Source organism: Pleurodeles waltl, chromosome 1_2 (assembly GCF_031143425.1).
Source record: "Pleurodeles waltl isolate 20211129_DDA chromosome 1_2, aPleWal1.hap1.20221129, whole genome shotgun sequence".
NCBI lineage: Eukaryota > Metazoa > Chordata > Amphibia > Caudata > Salamandridae > Pleurodeles > Pleurodeles waltl.
This window is the reverse complement of record NC_090437.1, coordinates 1,221,209,859-1,221,235,126: the sequence shown is the minus strand read 5'-3', so window position 1 is coordinate 1,221,235,126 and position 25,268 is coordinate 1,221,209,859. Positions and strand designations below refer to the sequence as shown.

The window sequence follows — 25,268 nt, the reverse complement described above, 5'->3', positions numbered from 1 at the left end:
TAAAACATCTTATCCCATGGCAAGCAAGAGGACATTTGATTATTTTTGGTTTTTGTTTTACATTTGGGCCATGACAGCTTGGTAACTCTCAAAATCGTCCCACTTGGAATGGTGAGGGCTGCAATTTTTTTTACTTTGGGACGCTGCCATGTAGAAAAGTCCACAAGACCTAGACACATCTGAAAACTAAACATCTAGTTGATTCCAGGGTGGAGTGCTTCACATGCACCTCGCACCATTTCCTTACCCACAATGCCCTGCAAACCTGCAACTTTGCTGGAAAACATACATATTTCCCACATTTTTGTGATGGAACCTTCCGGAATCTGCAGTAATTCACAAAATTCCTACCACCCACAATTGTCTCATCTACACTGATAACATTTCTGCGGCACTTGTCAGCCTAAACATTTTTTTTTTCAAACTGCCCTTTTTAACCCACTTTGGTTCCCCCTCAATTTGGACGTGTTTTTGGCTCTTCCCTGTCACAAACACTTGGCCCACCTACACAAGTGAGGTATCATTTTTACCGGGAGACTGAGGGGAACGTTGGGTGATAGGAAATTGAGTGATCCCACACAGAAATGTGGGAAAAATTTGATTTTTTAGCTAAATTTGCAGTTTGCTGAGGATTCTGGGTAAGAAAATATTGGGGGATCCACGCAAGTCACACCTCTCTTGACTCCCTCGGGTGTCTAATTTTCAGAAATGTCTGGGTTTGGTAGGTTTCTCTAGATGGCTGCTGAGCCCAGGACCAATATCTCACAGGGAGAACTAGGAAGGGTGACATCTGGATCCTCATACTTTGGCTGAAACGGTCCAGTAACATTCAACTTTCATCTGACCATGGCCATAGAAAATAATAGACTCTGTTCATCCACATACCTGTGATTCTCTCATATTAAAGTATACAAAAAAGTGATGGGTGGAATGTTTGAATTAATCTCAGTCACTGGCAATTAGTCAGAGCAGCATCCTCATCTGTTGTTATTTTGAACACCATGCCACCTCAGTTTGAACCCATCTATATACAAATCAACAGGAACACAAGTAACCTAGGTCCAGCTTCACCCTAGTTAGGGCTTGTCAGCCAGGTTTCGCTTAGTTCCAGTAACACAGCGTGCCGGGTCCCACATCTGGACATAATCATCCTACTTAGAGTGACTCACTAATGTATGCAACAAAGTAATGGATTGCATGCTTAACTTAATCCCAGACACTAGTAATTACTTGGGCCGCAACCCAATCCATCATTATTCTGCACACCACGCCACCTCAGTTTGGACCCAGCCATGTACAAATCAGTCTTTACCCTGCTTTAATGGGAAGAGACTGGCTTGCACTGCCACAACAAGTACTCCCTGAACTGGAGCACAAGCAACTCAGGACTGGTTTTGCCTTAGTCAAGGTTCATCACCCAGGTATAGCTTGGTTCCAATGACTCAGTATGTACGGACCCATGTATGGGCACACCCATCTCACTTAGGGTGGCACACTGAAGCTTTTTTTTAAAAGTGATGGATGAAATGCTTGAATTAATCTGCGTCACTGGTAATTTACTCGGGCCACATACAAGTCCATTGTTATTCTGCACACAAGCCACCTCAGTTTAGACCCAGCCATAACATATCAGTCTTGACCCACCTCCAGTGGGAAGAGTCCAGCCAGAACTGTCAGGCCAGGTCCTCCCTGACCCGGAACACAAGCAACCCAGGACGGGTTTGCCCTGGCTATTGCTCATCAGCCAGGTATAGATTGGTTCCAGTGACATAGGTGTGCACAGGACCTACGTCTGGGCATACCCATACCTCTTAGGATGTCACACTAAGGGATACAAAAAAGTGAATGAAGGAATGCTTTTGAATTAATCTCTCACTGGTAGTTACTTGGGTCGCAGCCCAGTCCATTGTTATTTGCACCCTATGACACCTCAGTTGGACCCAGCCATATGCATATGAGTTTTTACCCTGCTCCAATGGTAACAGTCCTACCCAAACTGCCAGGCCAGGTCCTCCCTGAACCAGAACACAAGCAATTCAGGACAGGTTTAACCCTAGTTAGGGCTCATCAGCCACATATAGCTTGGTTCCAGTGACATAGTGAACACAGAGCCCATGTCTGGGGATACCCGCCCCGCTTAGGGTGACACACTAAAGTATACAAAAAAGTGATGGATGGAATGCTTGAATTAATCTCAGTCACTGGTAATTATTCGGGCTGCATGCCAGTCCAGTGTTATTTTGAACACCATGCCACCTCAGTTTGAACCCAGCAATATACAAATCAGTCTTTATATTGTTCTAATGGTAACAATCCAGCCTGAATGGCCAGGCCACCCTTAACTGGAACATAAGCAACCCATGACCAGTTTCGCCCTGGTTATGGCTTATCAGCCAGGTATAGCATAATTCCAATGACACAATGTGCTCTGGTTTTATGCTCTTCTGGATGCTATAGAGCTACCTTCCCTACCATAATTTGCTACCACACCTGCTGTGGAGTCTGCTTTTCTTGGGCTGAAGTATGAGCTTTTTTTTGGTTCCTTTGACGTCCCACATGCTGCACCTGCAGACAAGTTATGATATCTCATCCCATGCAAACGAACGGGTGAGCAAGGGAAACCAGTATGACTACTTTTGGAAATATTACTGTGCATCTGTAATAAGTACTAAAGCGCATACTTTGGTGTTATATGTAACATGTTCTGCCTTGATGCAAGATTTGTGCCACAGTAGATAAATACTCCAAAAGTAAAAAAGAAGTAACATATTACGATGCTTGATTCTCTCTCTTTGTGATTTCACTTGTGTATGCAAGCTGGCTGTGGTATACAAAGCAAGGAAGTGTTGTGGTCTGAAAAGTATATCATATGGGTAGGTGACTGATGGGTGATGCTTTTTATGTCAATGGTGTAAAAAATAAACATTCTTTCTCACCCATGCAAGAAGGAAAACACTACAAGATTTGAGATAAAAAAAACTATATTGTTTAAACACGTTAATAATAAATTGCAAGGTTTCTTGACCTACAACAGTGACCAATAAAATATAAACAGAAAATAGCATCAGCAGAATGATAAATCCTATAGGACTCACTTTAAACAAATGACATTTCTTTCATATTCATGGACATTCTTGTTAAGTATGGTCCCACAAATGTAAAATCTCCCAAATAATGCATATAAAACCTTTTGAGGGTAAGAGGTCAGTAAATGGAGCTGGGGGCACTAGAGCTCGTAACTGAGACATAACTGTGAAAGATCTAGTAATGGTGGTGCAGGAAATGCATGTGAAACATTTGTTCTAAAAATTAAGAAAGACTAACCCAAGCAAACAAGTTGCCTACAAATCTGGCTACTGTGCACTGTTTATTTAGACTTGAAACCGTACATACAAACAATTTTGTCACAATAGTATGAGTGATCGAATGAAGGCCCAACCCAGAAAAGGAGGGTTAAGCAACGTAATTCATATTTTGCAATCTTTCCCAAGACACAAAAAGTGCAATCCACATCTTCTAAGGTGGTTTTGAAGCATACTAATTGACAGAGCAGAATGCCTTCTGTCGCTTGACCTATGTTAGCCATGTCAATTTTTCTATTACATTTCTCTATGGTTGCAATGAAGCTAAGTAAAGAAAATTGAAATGAACACAACGATAAAAAGAACTTAAAACTTACACCATCTCCAACATCATCTCCAACAAAAATTAGGTGTATCAAGATTACATAAAAATGTACAAGTAACTGCTATCACTCTATTCTCCTTTTCCAAGAATGTCTGTTTCATGAACTTCCTTTTAAGCACTGACAGCCGCAAATAAAAATAGCACGAACTCGCTCTTGTTAGGGGAATTACAGATATTACCCTTTTGATTACGATAGCCCACACCTATCTACACACTAAGGTTCTCAGGCATTAGAAGGCTCTTGCTTTAAAATGTATTTGAAAAAGGGACAAACATTAGGGGGTAAGGCAGTTCTCAGCTAGAACTATTTTCCATGTCTTGAGGCAGTTACACAATATTGAAAGTGTCTGGTAGTCTTGCCGCGTAGGCTCTCATTATTCTAATGAGACTACTGGATTTTGAGCGGCAGAATCGCCTGGGGTGAGGGAGACTGAGTCTTACCCACTACAGGTGACACCTGTCGCCCCAATCCGGGTTTTGCTCCGGCGAACTAGCAGTGCCTCATCTCTACCCAAGGGCAGGGATGATTGGGCAGCTGAGCGCATGGAATAATTGATTTCTCAGGGAAATCGTGGTCACTTAGGTCTCATCCGTTTCTCTCAATTACATTAGTCTCACATACACAATGACAAACAGAGGCAGTATGTGTTTCAATAAGGTTTTAATGAAGCAACTACATCTTAGATAGCTAAACATGAACTGCAATAACCAGGTGTTGGACTTTTTTGCTTATGCAGGGTCATCCCCAATCTTTTTCCCTCCTGCCTCCAATTTTTTCTGACCCGGTGCTGTTGGCTTTTGAAATCTGAGCACTTTACCACTGCTAACCAGTGTGAAAGTGCATATGCTCTCTGTGTAAAATTGTATGTTATTGGTTTATCCATGATTGGCATATTTGATTTACCACTAAGTCCCTAGTAAAGTGCACTAGAGGTGCCAGGGCCTGTAAATCAAGTGCTACTAGTGGGCCTGCAGCACTGGTTGTGCCACCCACATAAGTAGCTCTGTAATCATGTCTCAGACCTGCCATTGCAGTGTCTGTGTGTGCACTTTTAACTGTAAATTCTACTTGGCGAGTGTACCAACTTGCCAGCCCTAAACTTTGTCTTTTCTTACACTTAAGGCACCCCTAAGGTAGGCCCGAGGTAGCCCCAAGGGCAGGGTGCAGTGTATGGTTAAGATGGGACATATAGTAATGTGTTTTATATGTCCTGACAGTGAAATATTGCTAAATTCGTTTATCACTGTTGCAAGGCCTGTCCCTCTCATAGCTTAACATGGGGGCTACCTTTAAATCTAATTAAAGTGTAGATTCCCTTTGGGAGCGGATGGACATGTGGAGTTTGAGGTCTCTGAGCTCACAATTTAAAAATACATTTTTTAGTAAAGTTGATTTTAAGATTGTGTGTTTGAAAATGCCACTTTTAGAAAGTGAGCATTTTCTTGCTTATACCGTTTCTGTGACTCTGCCTGTTTGTGGATTCCCTGTCTGGGTAAGTTTGACAGTTGGGCTGGTTGCACCTCACACTAGACAGTGACACAAAGGGAGATGGGGTGTAGTCTGCATTTCCTGATGAGCCATGAGTGTCTGGGGCCTGGCCTGGGAAAGGCAGGATTTCACATTCAAAAGAGACTTTACTTTGAAGTAGGCCTACTTCAAACGAGAAATTGGGTATAAGAAGGGCACCCAAAACCACAGACTTTAGATCACTTCTGGACATCAAGAGGAACCTCTGTCTGGAGAAGAGCTGAGGAGAAGTGCTGCCCTGCCTGTGCTTTGTGGAGCTATCCTGCAGTTGCTGCTTCTGCCAGAGTAACAGGGCAAAGACTGGACTTTGTGTGCCTTCCATCTTGTGAAGAAATCTCCAAGGGCTTGATTTAGAGCTTGCCTCCTGTTGTTTGAAGTCTCAGGGACAGCAAAGACTTCTCTCTGCCAGCACCTGGAGTCTCTGGAGAGACTCCTGCTCTGACAAGTGGTGCCCTATCCAGTCCCTGGGCCCTTGAAAGGAAAGCTGGTGGAAATCCAAGGAAATTGACTTCGGACCGACGCCGCTGCTGAATCCGGTGACGCCACCTGCAACCGACTCCGTGATCTTTGCTTGAACGTGACGACCTTTGCAGGCCCAACGCCGCTGCAGCCCCGCTGATGTCCGCGACTCCGTGGAAATCACCACAACACGTCGTGACCGACCCCGCTCGAAGTGCGCGGATTCAACATTTCGCACAGACGCCGCGATCCCCGACTTCGCGCATCGACTTGCTTTCACTCTTCACCAAAGGTACTGTACTTGGGGGTCTACGCGACTCCGTGTCCGGCGGCGCTGGTGTGGGCTTGTTAAACGACTCCGTCATGATGCCGTGTTAACACCTCATTGAAGCATTTTGTGTTTCTAAGCGCTATTTTCGAACTTAATCTTTGAAAATTCATAACTTGACTTTTGTATGTTTGTTTTTGTCGTTTTGGTCTTGTTTTGTTTAGATAAATATCTCCTATTTTTCTAAACTGGTGTTGTCATTTTGTAGTGTTTTCATTAAGTTACTGTGGTGGTCATTATGACCGCCAGGGCCAAAACGACGGGTTTCCCGCCATCTTAGCCCCGGCAGTGATAATCCGCCAGGGCAGCGCTGCAAGCAGCGGTGCCCTGGGGATTATGACTCCCCTGCCGCCAGCCTGTTTCTGGCGGTTTGCACCGCCAGGAAGAGGCTGGCGGTAAGGGGAGTCGTGGGGCCCCTGGGGGCCCCTGCACTGCCCATGCTACTGGCATGGGCAGTGCAGGGGCCCCCTAACAGGGCCCCATGCGGCTTTTCACTGTCTGCTATGCAGACAGTGAAAAGCGTGACGGGTGCTACTGCACCCGTTGCACGGCCGCAACACCGCCGGCTCCATTTGAAGCCGGCTCCCATGTTGCGGCCCACATCCCCGATGGGCCGGCGGGTGGAAACTTGGTTTCCGCCCGCCGGCCCAGCGGGGATGTCCAAATGGGCACCGCCGGGCGGCCGCAAATGACCCCCTGTGTGTGTTGGTACAAATACTTTACACCTAGCACTCTGAAGTTAAGCCTACTGCTCTGCCAAGCTACCAAGGGGGTAAGCAGGGGTTAGCTGAGGGAGATTCTCTTTTACCCTGACTAGAGTGAGGGTCCTTGCTTGAACAGGGGGTAACCTGACTGCCAACCAAAGACCCCATTTCTAACACCAGGACAATACAGCACGACAAGATTAGAATTGTGACAAGGAGAGTGAAGCATACAAATAACGCCACCATATTGTCACCAGAGTCAATAGACTAATTCCTACCTAGGCTATAATAGAGCACAGCATGTTAAGCTCTAATTCTGCCCTTCAGGTTCCCTGGGAAAACATCATCCCTCATACCTGAGCAAAGGCCTGAAGTCTGCATAAGCAGCTGCAGCGAAGCGTTCTACATTCAGCATACAATTGTGGTCCTCTGGCTGGAGTCTCCCTCTAACATGTAAGGGACAAGGAGGTGTTTTTATAATAAAACAACTGATGTTCTGGGAAAATGTCCCTACGTAAGGATGTGTGTTTTTCCATGAATACCAGAGACAAAACATTTACCATGTTAACCGGCAACCAATTTTACTACAGCCTTGAACGAAGCACAGAGTGAGCAAGAATTTCTTGTTTGAGAACGTAGTGCTGGCTTAGGCAAAAACAGCTAGATAGAGAGAAACAAAATAAGACCAGAAAAGTGGCTATTGTTAAAATAATAAACAAAGCTGAATAAAATATATCTAGGTTAAAGTGCACAACGGCAGACCTAGTATGCTAAAAGAACGTGCATGAAGCTATAACTAAAATGGCTACACAACAGTCTGTTGACAAAGTGCTAGATCAGACACAAAGGGCCTCTTTATGTGTTTGGCGGGCGGCGGAGGCCGGAAAACCACCACACTCTGGTTTTCCACCCTCTGGTCCCATTACGAGTCTCCTGCTGGGCTGATGGGCAGAAACAGTATTTCCACCCACCGGCCCAGCGGGACACACACCACAACATTGACGCCAGCTCATAATTGAGCCAGCGGCAATGTGTCGGTGCATCGGGTGCAGCGGTCTGACCGTGGTGGCTCCGCTTCGGTCATGATGTGGCGGTCGGACCGCAGTCTGACTGTGGTGGCTCTGCACGGTCTTGATGTGGCGGTCGGACTGCACTATTGCGTCGGTCTGATCGCCACTGCGGCCTCCAGGGTCGAAATGAGGCCCAAAGTTTTCACTGAAACTTTTAATCGCTCTGCACCCTCTGACAATTTTTATTGTGAAATGTTGACTACCCTACAATTCTCCAAATACTGAGCTTAGTCCCCAAACAGTCAAACAATCTAATTCCTGTTAAGTCAACAAGTGTCTGTGAGGAAAATTCCATTGATACCCTTGACTGCTACACACAAGATGAAGTAGCTCCCAAGAGAACATTTCTTGGCAAGTGTGCCTGAACTAAAAATACAAAATCACATTTAAAAAATAGACAAGATAAAATCCCAAACCATTTAAGTTAAAACTGACAAAAGTGAATAGCAAAAATGAAGAGAATTAAATGCAGGAATAAGAAAGTTTTGAAAAAACAAAGTAAATGAATACAAACAAACAGGAACTCGAACTCTAATGTACGTCAAGTGAGTTTGGTTGATCATTGCGTACACACCGTCTAAGACCAACGAAATGGAGATGGATGCAGGTTGTTGGTTCACTGCTTTCATGAATTATGGAGGACTAGGACTTAATCACCCTACGTGGCTAACTGGCAATGAAGTGAGATCACCTGTAAACTAAGGAGATGCAGGGCTAAACAAGCTTGGAAAACGTTTGTGCAGTGCTTGAGTAGCCCTGATCTTCGCAGTTTTTTTGTTGTTGTTATAAAAAATATATTTTTATTAACAATTTGCTGTTATACAAATACAGAATGATTTGGTGTGGCAGTTGAGGTTTCCCGTGCAGCTCAGGGTGTTACATACTTTTGGTCAAATATCACATACTTTCTTTTACCTTTACATCAATTTGAATTGTTTATGGTCTAATTCTGAAGCCTCATACATTTCCCTGAGCACCACATGAGAGCTATGCCATCGATCTGATTGTTGTACATCTAAAACAGTCTTTAACTAAAATTAAACAGGTTAATGGTGCGATGGAGCTTGTATGGGCAGGTGGTTCCATTGTCTGAAGACAGCCTCTTCTCTGTTACCCTGGAGCAGGGTTGGCACTTTTCATGTTACCCATCCCTATTTTAATCCCGAGACGGTGACTCCCTCAAATAATGCCCGTTCCCTCTAACACACTCGGTCATTTCTGTGCCCTTGGCCGTGCATTCCATGTCTGTCTTCGTTTCCCTTCTAGTGTCTTCTAGGTTCCAAACCCTGGATTTATCCTTCCCTACCCCAGGAGTTGTGTCACTGCCGACTTCTATCTTGGGCCTTTATTTTTTATTTTTATGTCAGTCCCTCTGTGGTTGTGTCCGTATCAGCATCACTTCCCACTTTGTCAGTATCTCCTCCCATTCTGGAGCGATGGGGGTCTGGCGGAGTCCACGCTCCTCCTCTCTCTTCAGTATCTGCAGTTCTGCTCTGGCCCACTTCTCTACTTCCTGTCTCCATTCCGTCAGTGATGGGCATCTGGGGGATTTCCACCCCAAGGTGATCAGTCTCCGGTATAAAACCAGAGCAAGGTTCAGAAAACGACCCCTCACCTTCCCACGTGGGAGTCCGGTTCCAAGACCCAATAGGCACACATTGGGAGATAGGGCCAAATCCCTTTCAAGCAGCCTAGAGAGGTCCGCCAACACACTGCCCCAGCCCTGACGCAGGTCCGGGCAGCTCCACACCATGTGGTTGAAGTCTGCGTTCACGTCACTGCACCTGGGGCATGCCCTGGGGACCCCCCGTACATTAAGGATAAGCGGTGTGGGGTGAGGTACGTCCTGTGCGTGTAATTATATTGAGTATATCTCAGTCTCGTGTTTCTCGACACTTCCTTTGGGTACGCTAGCACTCTACTCCACTCTGAGTCTGTTATTTCATTTTCGAAAGATCTCTCCCGTAAGGATTGCATTGGGTCAAGGGCTCCTTCCTGTTGGGCTTGATACGGTCTTGTGATGCGGTGTGCATCATCCCCCAATGTTAGGAGGAGGTGTAATATCTGATGGGTGGCAGGCTCTGCATTCACTGTTTCCCAGTGTTCCCGTAGATTATGTGTTAACTTTTGGTACAGAAGGAATTGTCCCGGATGGATTCCCCTATCATTCACTAGATCAGTAAAGGGCCTCAACACCCCATCCCGGAATAAGTCACCTACCGTCTCTACTCCCGCCCTTTTCCAAATCCCGAGCCCTGTACCCACCAAGCCATCCTCCCCTAGATCTAGTATTAGGGCGGTCAGTGGTAAGGCCGGAGAATAAGGGGATCCCACGCCCACTCGTCTTGCACACCTCTTCCAGCAAAGAATGGCTACTTTCATCATCAGACTGTCCATTTGGCGTGCCACCTTCTTATTAATCAATTGTGCTATGACTCAGTCCGTACCTCTACCTCCCACTGTAATCCATCTATCCAGGTATCCCTTTCCAACTAACCAACTGGCGACCCATTGCAGTTGGCATGACAGGTAGTAGGCCTCAAAATCTGGAACCCCCAGGCCTCCTGCTAAAGTTGGTCTACACAGGGTCGGGAGTGCTGTACGTCTGCTGCCATCATCCCAGATAAGCTCCCTAAGTAGAGTATTTAACTCTCGAAACCACGCTGAGGGAATCGATAATGGTAGGTTAGCAAAATAATAGAGGAGGCAGGGGAGCATGATCATTTTAGATAAAGAAATTCTGGCAATGATGGATAGTTTTAATGAGCGCCAGAAACCGACTGAGGCCCTGAGGGAGCGGAGTGCCCTTCCAATGTTTCCATCCCTCAGATCCCCAGTCTCATGGTATACCTGTATACCCAAATACTTAAAAGTGCTTGGAGCCCAAACTATGTCCCCAGGGCAGGAGGAGGGTCGCCCATAAGTTTGTGTTAGGGGAAAAACGAATGTCTTGCTTCTGTTGAGGCATAGACCTGAGAATGCACCGAAATAGTCCAGCATCTGCAAGGCCCAAGGTAGGCCCGACTCTCCATCATTGAGGTATATGAGTATATCATCAGCATATAGTGAATTGATATGTTCTGATTGACCCCATTTTACTCCCTTGCCAGAGCCTTTGCTTCGCATTGCAACCACCAGTAGTTCTATGGCCAGAGCAAATAGAAGCGGCGATAGCGGGCACCCCTGTCGCGTCCCCCGGTATATAGGGTAAGTATCCAATATCATTCTGCCCGTCCTCACCCTCGCCAACGGGGACATATACAGTAAGTCCACCCATTTTATCCAGCCTTCTCCCATTCCCATCTGCCGCATCACTGTTCTCAAATAGTCCCATCTGACCGAATCAAAAGCTTTCTCAAAATATACTGCAAGCAGCACTCCTGCCCTGGGCCTCTCTTCTTCGGGCATGTGCAAGATAGCGAACAAACGTCTCAAGTTCAAAGAGGTGCTGCGGTTCGGGACAAAGCCATTTTGATCGGTATGCACTAACCCGGTGATGTGGCGTAGGAGTCTATTGGCTAAGGCTTTACTGAGGATTTTAAAATCATTATTCAACATCGACAGAGGTCGAAAGTCCGTTACTGAGGCCTCTCTCGACTTCGTTTTGAGGAGAGGGACCACCAGTGCCTCCCTAAGTGAGTCCGGTAGCATTCCGCGTTGCAATGCCTCCGTGTACATCTCCACCAACTGGGGGGCTAACAGTGCAGTATATTTGCTGTAGCGTATTTTCTGCCAGGCCGGGGGGAGACCGTCCTTCAACGTCGTCTATAAGTCCCCTGGAGGCCTGCTCCGCGCCTCGTTCCTCATTCCCCGATGTTACTTCCTCGTTATGGGTGCCGGGCCCGCACCGTTACCGTCGGCGGACCGCGCTCCCAACGCACATGGGCGCTTTATCCAATGCACTGCAGCGTGTTCTCTGCCAAGTCAGGACGAGTCCGCCCTTCAATGTGCTCCTCTGGCAAGCGGCGGAGCCACCAGCAGGACCGCGTCAGTACGCGAGTCCCTGGTCTCGACCACGCCCGCAAGCCCCGCGGCCCTGGCTCCAACCGGCCCCCCACGCTCCGGGATCAGACTCCCCCTCGTTCCTCTGGACCCCTGGTGCCCCCGGGTACCGACTCTACAAGTCGATGGTCCCCGAAAGTGGGCTATTTTCAAGGATTAATTGTAGGCCCCTCCGGAGCCACGTTCTCAAGCGTGCGCCATCTTGGCTGCTTGGCCACGCCCCCCGATCTTCGCAGTTAATGTCTCACAGCTGACAAATCACAGCTTGTTCTATAGGAATTCTTTAAAGTTTTCCCTAATATTACAAATTTTCAGAGCAGTCGTCTTGAGGAGGTCTGAGATAAAGCTGAGAAAGGTCCTCTCAAAACTTCCAGGCAGGTTCACGGCCAAATGTCAATTTACAACTGATTAGCTATTTTGTTCAGGCATACACAGCATTCTCTAGCTCGTCCACAATGTCTAGTCTCAAAAGAGTTCCAACAACAAGCAGCATCCGTAGGCACCTGGACCGCTTTGACATTGTTGTTGTGCAAGAGGCCACCTTGCTTAACCCTTCCAGCAGCCTTTATTTCATAGAGTCATGGCAAAGATTTATGGCAACGCTGGAGACATAGGGGGTCATTCTGACCCTGGCGGTCCAAGACCGCCAGGGCAAGAATGACGGAAGCACTGCCAACAGGCTGGCGGTGCTTCATGTCCCATTCAGACCGCAGTGGTAAAGCCGCGGTCGCACCGCCGGGGTCGGCGGTATCCCGCCGATTTCCCCCCGGCAGTGATAATCCGCCAGGGCAGCGATGCTGGGGATTATGACCCCCCTTACCGCCAGCCTGTTTCTGGCGGTTTACACCGCCAGGAAGAGGCTGGCGGTAAGGGGTGTCCTGGGGCCCCTTGGGGCCCCTGCACTGCCCATGCCACTGGCATGGGCAGTGCAGGAGCCCCCTAACAGGGCCCCGGCCTGCTTTTCACTGTCTGTATGGCAGACAGTGAAAAGCGCGACGGGTGCAACTGCACCCGTCGCATGGCCGCAACACCGCCGGCTCCATTAGGAGCCGGCTCCTGTGTTGCGGCCTCATTCCCGCCGGCCCAGCTGGAATGTTGTAATGGGGGCAGCGTTGTTTTGGCCGCATGGCGGCCGCTTGGTGGTTCCGGCCTGGCGGGCGGCTACTTTGGAATCACCACCATAGTCCTTTGCCAGGCAGATGGGATTTTTTCTATCAAGCAAGTAGTATTCTTTCCTTCTGTCCTGGTCTGTTTGCTGACTCCAGAGTGCTCGCCAGAAATTTTAAGAGGCATTATGGGAGAAAGCCCCTGTGAGCATCATATTCTTACACGTTCTTGCTTCTTTTACTTGCTTCTTTTACTGCAATGTGTCTCAGTTTTAACCTCAGAGAGGTGTCTTAGTCTAAAGGCATATGCACAGTGTTTTGTCCTAAAGCTGTGAAACATTACAGCCCAATTTTATGATCATTTTATAGATTTACTCAACAAAATAATGACTTCTAATTTCTATTGGGTCAGAAGGGACCATTCAGAGATATTGGAATAGTTCCCCTTTTAAAGGCCTATGTTCTCTTTGAAGGCATTTTCTTCTTTAATTGTGATTTTAATTACAATTTTACAATCGCTCAAACTATATCCATTGGTTTTAGTCTATATCATTTTGTGATAAGTCTTGGTAAGTAAAAAGTGACTGCCTTATCTGTCACCTCTGAGGTGAAAATCCTGTCTGTTTTTCTGTTCGTTTTGGATGCATGCTTCTTGCGTTTTTATTTTGGTATTAAAAGGTAGGGGGAAAAGTCCTTTCTTCATTGATTTGTCTGGAAAGGCTACAGGACTAGAGCTTGGTATATTATATTTAAAATAAAAGGGCTATGCTATGTGCACTCATATGTGGATCCAGCTGTTTTACTTCAAGTACACACTTGTCTTTACTTTGGCAACATATCAAATTTGCTAACACAGTATCAAAAACCTAATCAATCTGCAAAATGTATTAAAAAATCAGTACACAAGTAAAAAAATCCAAGTCAACACACACCCATACCAAAGATTCGACTAGTTAGCGGTAGCTGGTAAATTATGTATGAAGGCCCATTCATTACATAAAACATTGTTAATCACTTTCACTGGTATTATTTCTTCATTTACATAAATAGTATCTCTGTTTGAATGTATTCTCTATCCTACCTATCCCTTAAAAGTTGCTTTCAACAGATAAGATAACAGTTTTTATTTGTTTTCCTCCTCAAACTCTGATCCTACTTTCTCCAACTCGAACTTCAAGGAAGTGATCCAGGAGCAGCTTCAGTCAGGGACAGATGGGGATGTTTCTTACTAAGGAATCATAAACAGGAAACACAGCATCTGCAATGTTTGGACACAAGCAGCACCACCAGAGCCCTACAACCACCTGAAAAGTAAATATAACTCCAGGGGTGAACAGCACCCAGAAGAAAGTGGAAGTGGAGAAAAACAAAAGATGGCGTCCTTGGGTGACTGCATCTTCTCAGCACTACAGATTTCTTCGGTGTTCTAGTATTGTCATGTGTCTTAATAGAACAGAAGATGTTTTCAGGACCTGCCCTTCTAAGGCATATACATAACCATGCCTGGAGCTTGAATTTGTAAATGTATGTTATGTATGTTCTCACTTAATACCTCCCACTTTACTACTAGAATCTAGCAGCTGGAACCCTGATTATGCAGTGTAAATCCTAAGAGAATAATACAATACAGAATATAGGTAAACTGAGTATCTCTAAAAAATCAGCTAACTATGATATCACTATAGTACCCAAAATTACCTAAAAAATAAAGAGATACTTGTCTTGGTAAGACCAGATACAAACGGAATTAAATCATTCCTTCAATGTCTCGCAAAAATATCTATAAGTGTAGAGACTGTGTAACATCACATGAATCACCAGAGGATCTACTCTCTGGATTATAACCTTTCCAATCAATGAGATCGAAAAAAATACTCTCACTGTCTTTGAATCCAAACTTACTTTCACCTCATATTCTGGCTCATCTGCAACCTCGGCTGGTGGTTGTATAGTATCCAAGCATGTGTCATCTCCACAGCCATAACAGCATCACTCACATACCTGGAAATGGTGTGCGCGATGAACAAGAGTAGCAAGGAAAATTTAATCAGCTGTATCAACGGAAAGGGTTTCCTGCCAATCATGTCTCTTAAGCCAGCATACAAAGAGACATTAGTGTTTGAAAACAACTCGTTCTCCAAAAGAGAAATTGTATATTTTAAATTTAAAGAACCTTATTGCTGAAAACCTAGTAGCTATTACATTAGAGATGCTATTGAGTAAGACAATAACTAATCAGTGGCTGTAATAAAATGATTAGATGGGCTCATTAAGACATCAGGATCGGAGGCAGAATTATCAAAGAACAATGTGCAAATGGCAGAATGTAAACCCTGCTTATTTATGATGTCATGCATTCATTCTTCCTATTGGTTTATCAGGGTAGTTCAACATCAAAGGGTCTTAGAGCACTTCTGATATCTATATTGTACTCCCCAAAAACAATAAGCATGATACGACATACACAGATACCCAAACTAATATTTTTGTGTCCTTCATCTACCATTCACAGGAAAGTCAACTGAGTCAGGGACAGATGGGGATGTTTCTTACTAAGGAGTCATAAACAGGAAACACAGCATCTGCAATGTTTGGACACAACCAGCACCACCATAGCCCTACAACAACCTGAAAAGTAAATATAACTCCAGGTGAGAACAGCACCCAGAAGAAAGTGGAAGTGGAGAAAAACAAAAGATGGCGTCCTTGGGTGACTGCATCTTCTCAGCACTTCAGATTTCTTCGGTGTTCTAGTACTGTCATGTGTCTTAATAGAACAGAAGATGTTTTCAGGACCTGCCCTTCTAAGGCATATACATAACCATGCATGGAGCTTGAATTTGTAAATGTATGTTATGTATGTTCTCACCTAATACCTTCCACTTTTCTACTAGAATCTAGCTGCTGGAACCCTGATTATGCAGTGTAAATCCTAAGAGAATAATACAATACAGAATATAGGTAAACTAAGTATCTAAAAAAAATCAGCTAACTAGGATATCACTATAGTACCCAAAATTACCTAAAAAATAAAGAGATACTTGTCTTGGTAAGACCAGATACAAACGGAATTAAATCATTCCTTCAATGTCTCGCAAAAATTTCTATAAGTGTAGAGATTGTGTAACATCACATGAATCACCAGAGGAGATTCAGAAATAGTCTTTAAATCTCAATCACTGTGCTTTAGTTGTGTAATCATAAAATAACAGTCTTTTCCTTCTTTCTCAGAGTAAATAATCTTCATTCATAAGAGTTCAGTATATATCCAACAAAGTATTGTATTCTTGCACCTTATAACTTACAAGAGCAATCAGATGTTGGTAAACCCTCTTGTACCCCTTTGTCTTCGCAGGTTCCAAAAGAGATGGGCAAACATAACCAAACGACCGAGAGGCAGCACAAGGAAAGAAAAGGAGGAAATGCAGGAATCGAAGGACAGGAACGATCCTAACAGCGGTTGCGATGTTGCTGCAGAAGCGCGACCAATGGTTGTTACACGCACACACTTCCTGGTGCATCTGACAGCCACTGGCAAACACCATGAAGGGCTTTGAAAAATACTCCGGAGTAATTTTTTTCAACCCTGGGGGAGATGCAGAACAGCTTCTGAGTCTCTTCCTGACCCCCTCCTGCCCATGTGTTATGTCAGCGCATCAGGGGGACATTATTTTTTAAAAATATGTTGGTTTCTCCCGCCAGTGATTAAAAGTTTAAAAAAAAGAAATTGACAGGGGTGTCAACCATGAGGAGGGCTGACCCCCTGTGGTGGCTAAATTTGTTTATAGATGTGTGGGTTCCCTGGGGGCCACGATCAGCCCCCAGGGAAACCACACATTCATTAAAAAAAAAACTAGATCTATATACACACACACACTCATATATATATATATATATATATATATATATATATAGAGAGAGAGAGAGAGAGAGAGAGAGAGAGACTGAGACTCTATCTATATAGAGGGAGAGAAATCTCTCTCTATACATATGTATATAGAGAGAGACCACTTTTTTGAATACATATGTGCTTTCCCTGGGGGGCCACGATCGGCATCCAGGGAAACCACACACATATATAAAAGTGATATCTTTATATATATAAGAGAGAGATGGAGGCTGGGAATGCATTTGCCACTACAGTACAGCTAAGTGCCCAAAACCAAAATGTTCTTGGTATTACAATCCACTGAGAGAAAATATGATTGGGACTGTGTAAAAACAATTAAGAAAAATCAGAGTGGTAGCATATCCAGCTTGGTGCATTATGGGAAATGGAGTCTGTTTGTAATCATTAATGAACTGAAGGAGGAGTAAAAACGTATTTAAACACTAGTGGGCGTGTGTCCTGTAATTACCGGCATCTGAAGAAGGCATTCGCCGAAACACGTCATGCTGGGGTGAGGAAGTGGAATCCATGAGTGCCCCTGGCTCTGTAGTGGAGCATATATATATATATATATAACCTAGTTTCCATAGAAAAAGTGTTTTTCTAATTACTTTGGCACTGTTTGAGGAAACTTCACAAACTTCTCCCAAAAAATATGATGCCCGTTTCAGCGTCAGTCTGTAAAGTTTTTTCCACATGCATTTTCCATAGGGTTTTTTAACAGGAATAGCACCCAAACCACTGGACGGAATTACACCAAATTTGATAGAAAGGTAGCTCTTGGGCAAGAAGCGACCTATTTACTATTTGGTGTAAATCCTTTCAGTAGATTTTGAGAAATTAAAAACAATCTAAATTTGTATGTATAGGGACGCAAAGGCTTCGCGAACCCTCCCAATCTCGTGCTGAGTTCTGATTGGCTACCAACACTTCAACAAGAAGGCTGTGTTGGGACTCAGCTTCAACCGAGTCCCAGAAAAAACAGTAAAAAAAAGAAAAGGGGCCAGGGTAGGGACACCCTGACCCCTTAGCTATGCTGCTGGGTTCCCAGAGAGACTGCCCTCCGCAATCCCCATCGTCAGCCTCGCGGCGGTGGTCGGACTGCCGCGGCTGTGGTGGTCCGACCACCACATTACAAGTTAGGCAGGTGGACCCGCCTAAAGACTGCCGACCCCACCAGGATCACAGATCTCGATGGGGTGACGGTGGTCTTGGTTGTAAGTCAACTAAACTCACGCCGCCTGGCTGATTATAACATTGTTCTCTGGCAGCCTTTTCATAGCGGTTTCCCCATCATAAAAAAGCTGCCAGCTGTAGAGGGCCAGAGAGGAATCTCTGCACTGGCCATGACATGGGCAGTGTAGGGGCATTCTTGCCCAGCACCACTGGAATGCGCACTGCCTGCCCCATCTGTGCTACGAGATAGCACTCAGCTCCTTTAAGGGAGCCAAGTGCTATCTCGTAGCACTGTTCCTGCCAGTTTGACTGGCAGGAACGCTCTATTGCAATGTTCCTGTCGGTCAGACCATCGGGAACACTGTAATAGAGCAGGGGAGGACGCCACCGCCATAGTGGTGGTGTCCTCCCTGCGAGTTTGGCGGTCCTACCACTCCTTATGAGGCCCTTAACGTTGGCAACCAATTAATATGCCATTTCAATGGTGCAAAAACTACTCGTCACTTGCAGGGAAGGTCTACACTAGAGTAACTGTTTTTGCTGTCAGGATTGAAAATACTTTGACAACTAAATGAATAATGGGCTGGTTAAAGTTTGGATGGATAGTGTAAAGCAATAGGTCTCCCACACAGAGCTGTACTATTGTGCTACCTTTGCCAACCTACTTGTCCAACAGGATAGCAACTTGAAATTTCGGGGAAAGACTAATAAAATTAAATAAAAAGTATATTCCTGTGGGGTGGCACATCCTAGGGTTATCAGGTTGATTTTCTATTACCATGGATAATAGCTTTCAAATGTATGTACTGCAGTGGTTAAGTACATTCCTAAAACATTTTATACAGAACATCAATTTTAAAATGTTATATTATCAAACACTATCTCAGCATTGAGAGTAATTAAAATCATAGACTACTTAAACTAAAGACATATTTGTTGAAAAATAGTACAGATTTATGAACATGTTGACCAATGACATTTGTCTGGGGACTCTACTTTATAAGTGCTACTTATTTCATATCTCAGTGCGATTCAGATAATTTTGGTGATGACTGGATAAGGATGTATCTAGGTATAGAGTATTCAGCGTAATAAAGACTTATTATCATAAAGTCATTGTAATCTTCTCTGTCACATTTATATATCAGTATTTGTACATCCATACACCATACAGTGTCTCACATACACAGAAACATAAATAGCATTATATATATATATATATATATATATATATATATTAGTTATGGTTAGCAGCGCACACAAGTTAGGCTGTAATTTGTGCCATCTAGCATGATGCCACGTTTTTCTCTCTTTTGTTTGTTTCTGTACCTTTGCCAATTGATGTTTTGAGTATGGCAGGTGGTGCAAGTTCAGGAGCATGATGTGTGGTTTGATAGCTTTAATTGGAGAATTTCAGTTGTTTGACGAGTTTGAGATAGAACCATAACTTTTAAACTGTTTTTCTTTCCAGTGAATTTCATTAGTTGTTTTATGGTTTACTTAAATTTTCAACCTAGTGCTCCCAGCCCTCCATAGCCGCCTACCCCAGACTGCACACAGCCTATTGTTGTGCGCATCGTGAGTTGGCTACAGGTCTAGGCCCTGTGCCCAACTGTCCTGTACATGGCCTACCATGTATACATTTTGTGCTGTGCACAGCCTTCAACCAGGCCCTGTACCCAACAGTCTTCAGCTGTGTGCAGGAAAGGTTGGTTGGAGCGTTTGCCTGTCATTGCACCGGGCTTCATTTGCTAGCTGCTAAATTTCATGCAGATAAACTGAACAGAGCCAAAGTCAATAGTGACTGAAACGCTAAGTGCTCTCTTGTCTGCAAATCTGCTCAAAACTAACTATAGTATACAATAAGCTAAAGCCTGCTAAACGTCTGTCGAACTCTGTGCAGATTTAATAAACAGTGCCAAATTTATTAGCATGTAAACACTTCTTCCACACCCCGCCTGAAATCACTCCCCACCTTTTTGATGGGCCCGCATGAAATTGAGAAAACCAAAAGTCAGTCACATTTGATATGAGATCAATCAGAGAGTGCAAAAGCCAAACTTGTTTTGACTGCCTCTACACTGGATTGGCACAAAACCTAAAGTACCAGCACTGGATGTAACTTGCCATTTGTTTGCCATGCTTGGTACAGATTCATCATACAATGCTGTATGTAGCTCCATGTCCCCTTGATGGTTTGTCACATAGGCCCTCATTCCTACTCTGGCAGGCGGCTCCCCCTTTGTGGAAATCCACAACGTTAAAAAATACTGAAAGGAGAAACAAGCCAATTTCCTGCCAAATTTTTGAAGATCCATTAATGGTGTCAAAGTTATTACTAAATCAAATGATTTTTGCCCTTTCAAACCTTTCCTTTGTCACACCCCTTTGGATCTTCAGGAAACCTAATATAAGTACACTGAGGGCCTGATTAGGAGTTGGGCGGTTGAATCAAGGTGTCTGCCTCACCACCAGTGTATTATGATGTTTCCACCAGGCTGACTGTCAGAAACGTATTAAAACATTTCCGCTAGTCAATCCAGTGGAAACAGTGTGGCAGCATTGGTCTTGGCTCCCTCAGGGAGCTGATGCCAATGCCTTCGCACACAGCTCCCTCAGAATGCACACTGTTTGTCATAGCAGACAGTGCGCATTCCGAGTGTGCTGCTGAGAGGGGGCCCCCTGCACTACGCACAGCATGGTCGTGGGCAGTGCAGCCCTCCGTAGCTCACAATGCTGCCTTTCCATCAGCCTTTTCATGGCAGGGACCCCGCCCTGAAAAGGCTGGTGGAAAGGAAAGTCATGATCTGCATGGCGGTGCCGAACTCAACTTTGACTGCCACCAACCCATCGGGATCCCTGATCCCAGCGGAGGTGACGGTCTCCTGGCAGTCAGGATCGTAATCTGGCAGTCAGACTCCCAGCATTGGAGGGGTCCAACTGCCAAACTCCAAATGAGGCCCTAAGTGTCACTTGCTACCAATTTGCTATAGACTGACAAAGATTGATCCAGCAGTGACACTGACTTAAGCAAATTACACTTTTAGTCACCCTCTCCCTTCAACCATGCCAGCCCCCTTTATTAATTGTCCGACAGCTTGATATACCTATAGAAGACTAATCATCAAAAGCTTCTGCTAAATTTAGTACAAATTTGTCAACAATGCCAAACCTTAGCAAATGAACACTTTTAGCACTCTCGTCTGTTTTAACCGGGCCCCTCTTTATGGATATGCACAACTTCTAAAATACCAGTAGTATTATGAAGGCATTAAGGGGGTCATTATGAACACGGCGGGATTCCCTGTCGTGCTCATGCTGGCGGTCTAAACACAGACCGCCAGCCCGTAGAAGACCCCACTGGCCCTATAATATACATTCCACTGGGCCGGCAGGCGGAAACAGTGTTTCCGCCAACTGGCCCAGCCAAATGCTGTGCCAGGACCACATGGAGCCGTCGTCGATGCCCCAGTGCGGCGGGTGCAGCAGCACCTGTCGTGCATATCACTGCCCCAAAATCAGGCAGTGACCTGCGCGACGGGGCTGTGCACGGGGGCCCCGGAGCACCCCGTCCGCCAGCCTTTCCCTGGTGGGCAAAACCTCGAGGTAAAGGCTGGAGCAACAAGGGTTCTTTGTCCGGAGGGCAGCGCTGTTTGCAGCCTCACCCTGTCGGATAGAGAAATCTGCCATTGTCAGGCTGCCTGTCAGCTGTAGCCTGGCGGTGGCGGAGGGCCGTCTGTGGCGGTCTTCCTTTGTTTATAATATGGCGGTCCAGACCACCATGACGGTGGCGGTGATTTCCGCCACCGCCATGGCTATCTGGACCGCCATGTTCATAATGAGGCCCTTAGTGTCTGTCAAATTTCAGGCATATTTGTCAAATGGTGTCAAAGTTAAAAGCAAATTAACAAATGGCTTTTCAACTGACAAAACATACAAAAGAGTTAACTGTTGAAATCCAGCCAAGCACCTTCCTTGATTGTGAATATCTCAAAAACTACTTAATGGAGTTTCACTGAATGAAAAAAATCACTCTGTATGAGTAAAGTTTGACTTCCACGCTGTAAGGAAATGCCTCTTTGGCATGGTTACCCCCTGACTTTTTGCCTTTGCTGATGCCAAGTTATGATTTGAAAGTGTGCTGATGCCTGCTAACCAGGCCCCAGCACCAGTGTTCTTTCCCTAACCTGTACCTTTGTCTCCACAATTGGCACACCCTGGCATCCAGGTAAGTCCCTTGTAACTGGTACCCCTGGTACCAAGGACCCTGATGCAAGGAAAGGTCTCTAAGGGCTGCAGCATGTCTTATGCTACCCTGGGGGCCCCTCACTCAGCACAGACACACTGCTTGCCAGCTTGTGTGTGCTGGTGGGAAGAAAATGACTAAGTCGACATGGCACTCCCCTCAGGGTGCCATGCCAACCTCACACTGCCCATGGCATAGATAAGTCACCCCTCTAGCAGGCCTTACAGCCCTAAGGCAGGGTGCACTATACCATAGGTGAAGGCATAGGTGCATGAGCACTATGCCCCTACAGTGTCTAAGCAAAACCTTAGACATTGTAAGTGCACGGTAGCCATAAGAGTATATGGTCTGGGAGTCTGTCAAACACGAACTCCACAGCACCATAATGGCTACACTGAAAACTGTGAAGTTTGGTATCAAACTTCTCAGCACAATAAATGCACACTGATGCCAGTGTACATTTTATTGTGAAATACACCCAGAGGGCATCTTAGAGATGCCCCCTGAAAACATACCCGACTTCTATTGTGGGCTGACTAGTTTTACCAGCCTGCCACACACCAGACATGTTGCTGGCCACATGGGGAGAGTGCCTTTGTCACTCTGGGGCCAGGAACAAAGCCTGTACTGGGTGGAGGTGCTTCTCACCTCCCCCTGCAGGAACTGTAACACCTGGCGGTGAGCCTCAAAGGCTCACCCCTTTGTTACAGCGCCTCAGGGCATCCCAGCTAGTGGAGATGCCCGCCCCCTCCAGCCACGGCCCCACTTTTGGTGGCAAGGTCAGAGGAGATAATGAGAAAAACAAGGAGGAGTCACTAGCCATTCAGGACAACCCCTAAGGTGTCCTGGGCTGAGGTGACTCTGACTTTTAGAAATCCTCCATCTTGCAGATGGAGGATTCCCCCAATAGGATTAGGGATGTGCCCCCCTCCCCTCAGGGAGGAGGCACAAAGAGGGTGTACCCACCCTCAGGGCTAGTAGCCATTGGCTACTAACCTCCCATGCCTAAACACACCCCTAAATTGAGTATTTAGGGGCCCCCAGAACCAAGCAAGATTGATTCCTGCAACCTGAAGACGAAGAAGGACTGCTGACCTGAAGCCCTGCAGAGAAGACGGAGACATTAACTGCTTTGGTCCCCCCTTCGAGAAAAACTGCAACAGCGACGCGTCCCCCAGGGTCCAGCGACCTCTGAAGCCTCAGAGGACTACCCTGCATCTAAAAGGACCAAGAACTCCAGAGGACAGCGGCTCTGTTCCACAAAGACTGCAACTTTGCAACAAAGAAGCAACTTTTAAAGACCACACGTTTCCCGCCAGAAGCGTGAGACTTTCCACCCTGCACCCGACGCCCCTGGCTCGACCTGCGGAGAACCAACGCTACAGGGAGGACTCCCTGGCGACTGCGAGCCCATGAGTAGCCAGAGTTGACCCCCCTGACTCCCCACAGTGACGCCTGCAGAGGGAATCCAGAGGCTCCCCCTGACCGCGACTGCCTGCTTCAAAGAACCCGACGCCTGGAAAACACACTGCACCCGCAGCCCCCAGGACCTGAAGGATCCGACCTCCAGTGCAGGAGCGACCCCCAGGTGGCCCTCTCCCTTGCCCAGGTGGTGGCTACCCCGAGGAGCCCCCTCCTTGCCTGCCTGCATCGCTGAAGAGACCCCTGGATCTCCCATTGAAACCTATTGCAAACCCAACGTCTGTTTGCACTCTGCACCCAGCCGCCCCTGTGCCGCTGAGGGTGTACATTTTGTGCTGACTTGTGTCCCCCCCGATGCCCTACAAAACCCCCCTGGTCTGCCCTCCAAAGTCGCGGGTACTTACCTGCTGGCAGATTGGAACTGGGGCACCCCCTTCTCCATTGAAGCCTATGCGTTTTGGGCACCACTTGGACCTCTGCACCTGACCGGCCCTGAGCTGCTGGTGTGGTAACTTTGGGGTTGCCCTGAACCCCCAACGGTGGGCTACCTTGGACCCAACTTTGAACCCTGTAAGTGCTTTACTTACCTGAAAAACTAACAAATACTTACCTCCCCCAGGAACTGTCGAATTTTGCACTGTGTCCAATTTTAAAATAGCTTATTGCCATTTTTGCCAAAACTGTACATGATATTGTGTTGATTCAAAGTTCCTAAGATACCTGAGTGAAATACCTTTCACACATGCCAAGTCTGGTGTAAATCAGTTCAGCAGTTTTTGCTCTATCCTTCGGCAAAATTTCTTATAGGACCTGAAATGGCAAATTATATATTTTTTCACTCCCTGCTTACCATTTTTTCCTATGGACAGATTTTGCAGAATTATTTGTGTAAATCTGACAATTTAGTCAAAACTTATAAGCAAATCAAAAACTGCTTTTCCAATGGGAAGTGCTGCTGGACCATGACAACACAATACAAACACTGCTGTGACAGACAGACAGACAAGTCATATTTAGGTGTTTTAATTGCACAAACAGTACTATAAACCCATATTTCATCAAGGAACCTCTTTAGGAACTTAACACCTAACTATGTAATATCATTCCATTTTGCCAACCAGGGGTACTGGTGCCATGTACCTCTCACTCGTGTTCCATGTCACCAGAAGCCTAAATAGCAATATTAATAAAATAGGAGTAAAATGTGGTTAAACTAAAGGGTACATGGGATATCACTCCCCGTGTAATTAATGTCTTACAGCCTCTCTTTTGGCAAGTCTGTGAATTGGGTACACCTAGCAGCAGAGTGCCCATGAAAGAACAGCAAGGCATAAACCAAGCATGCAGATGCACAGACATTATTATACTCTTACTTTCTTGTGGAAGAGGAGGGCTTCCTCTCTTATGAGTCCTAAATCCAAAGGGTCTAAATACTACTTTGCACTCTTTGCTTCTGCCTATAATTTACGTATTTCAAAATACATATTGATCATTATAAATATAGGCATGTAATTCTTTGAATTGATGTAAATACTAAAACTATCAACTTACATCTGCAGCTCAGGGCATAATGTGATTAATAGTCCACTTTGCAAAGTGAAAGAACACTGTTTAAAAAATAAATAACCTGCACATAATTATTGTTTTCTTT

The 25,268-nt window shown here is 45.6% G+C and overlaps 1 protein-coding gene across 2 annotated transcripts in view; it reads right to left on the bottom strand.

The window, feature by feature from the left end:
• CTBP1 (C-terminal binding protein 1) overlaps nucleotides 1-25,268 on the bottom strand; it is a 1,451,962-nt gene that overhangs the window by 1,102,982 nt on the left and 323,712 nt on the right. The window lies entirely within an intron of this gene.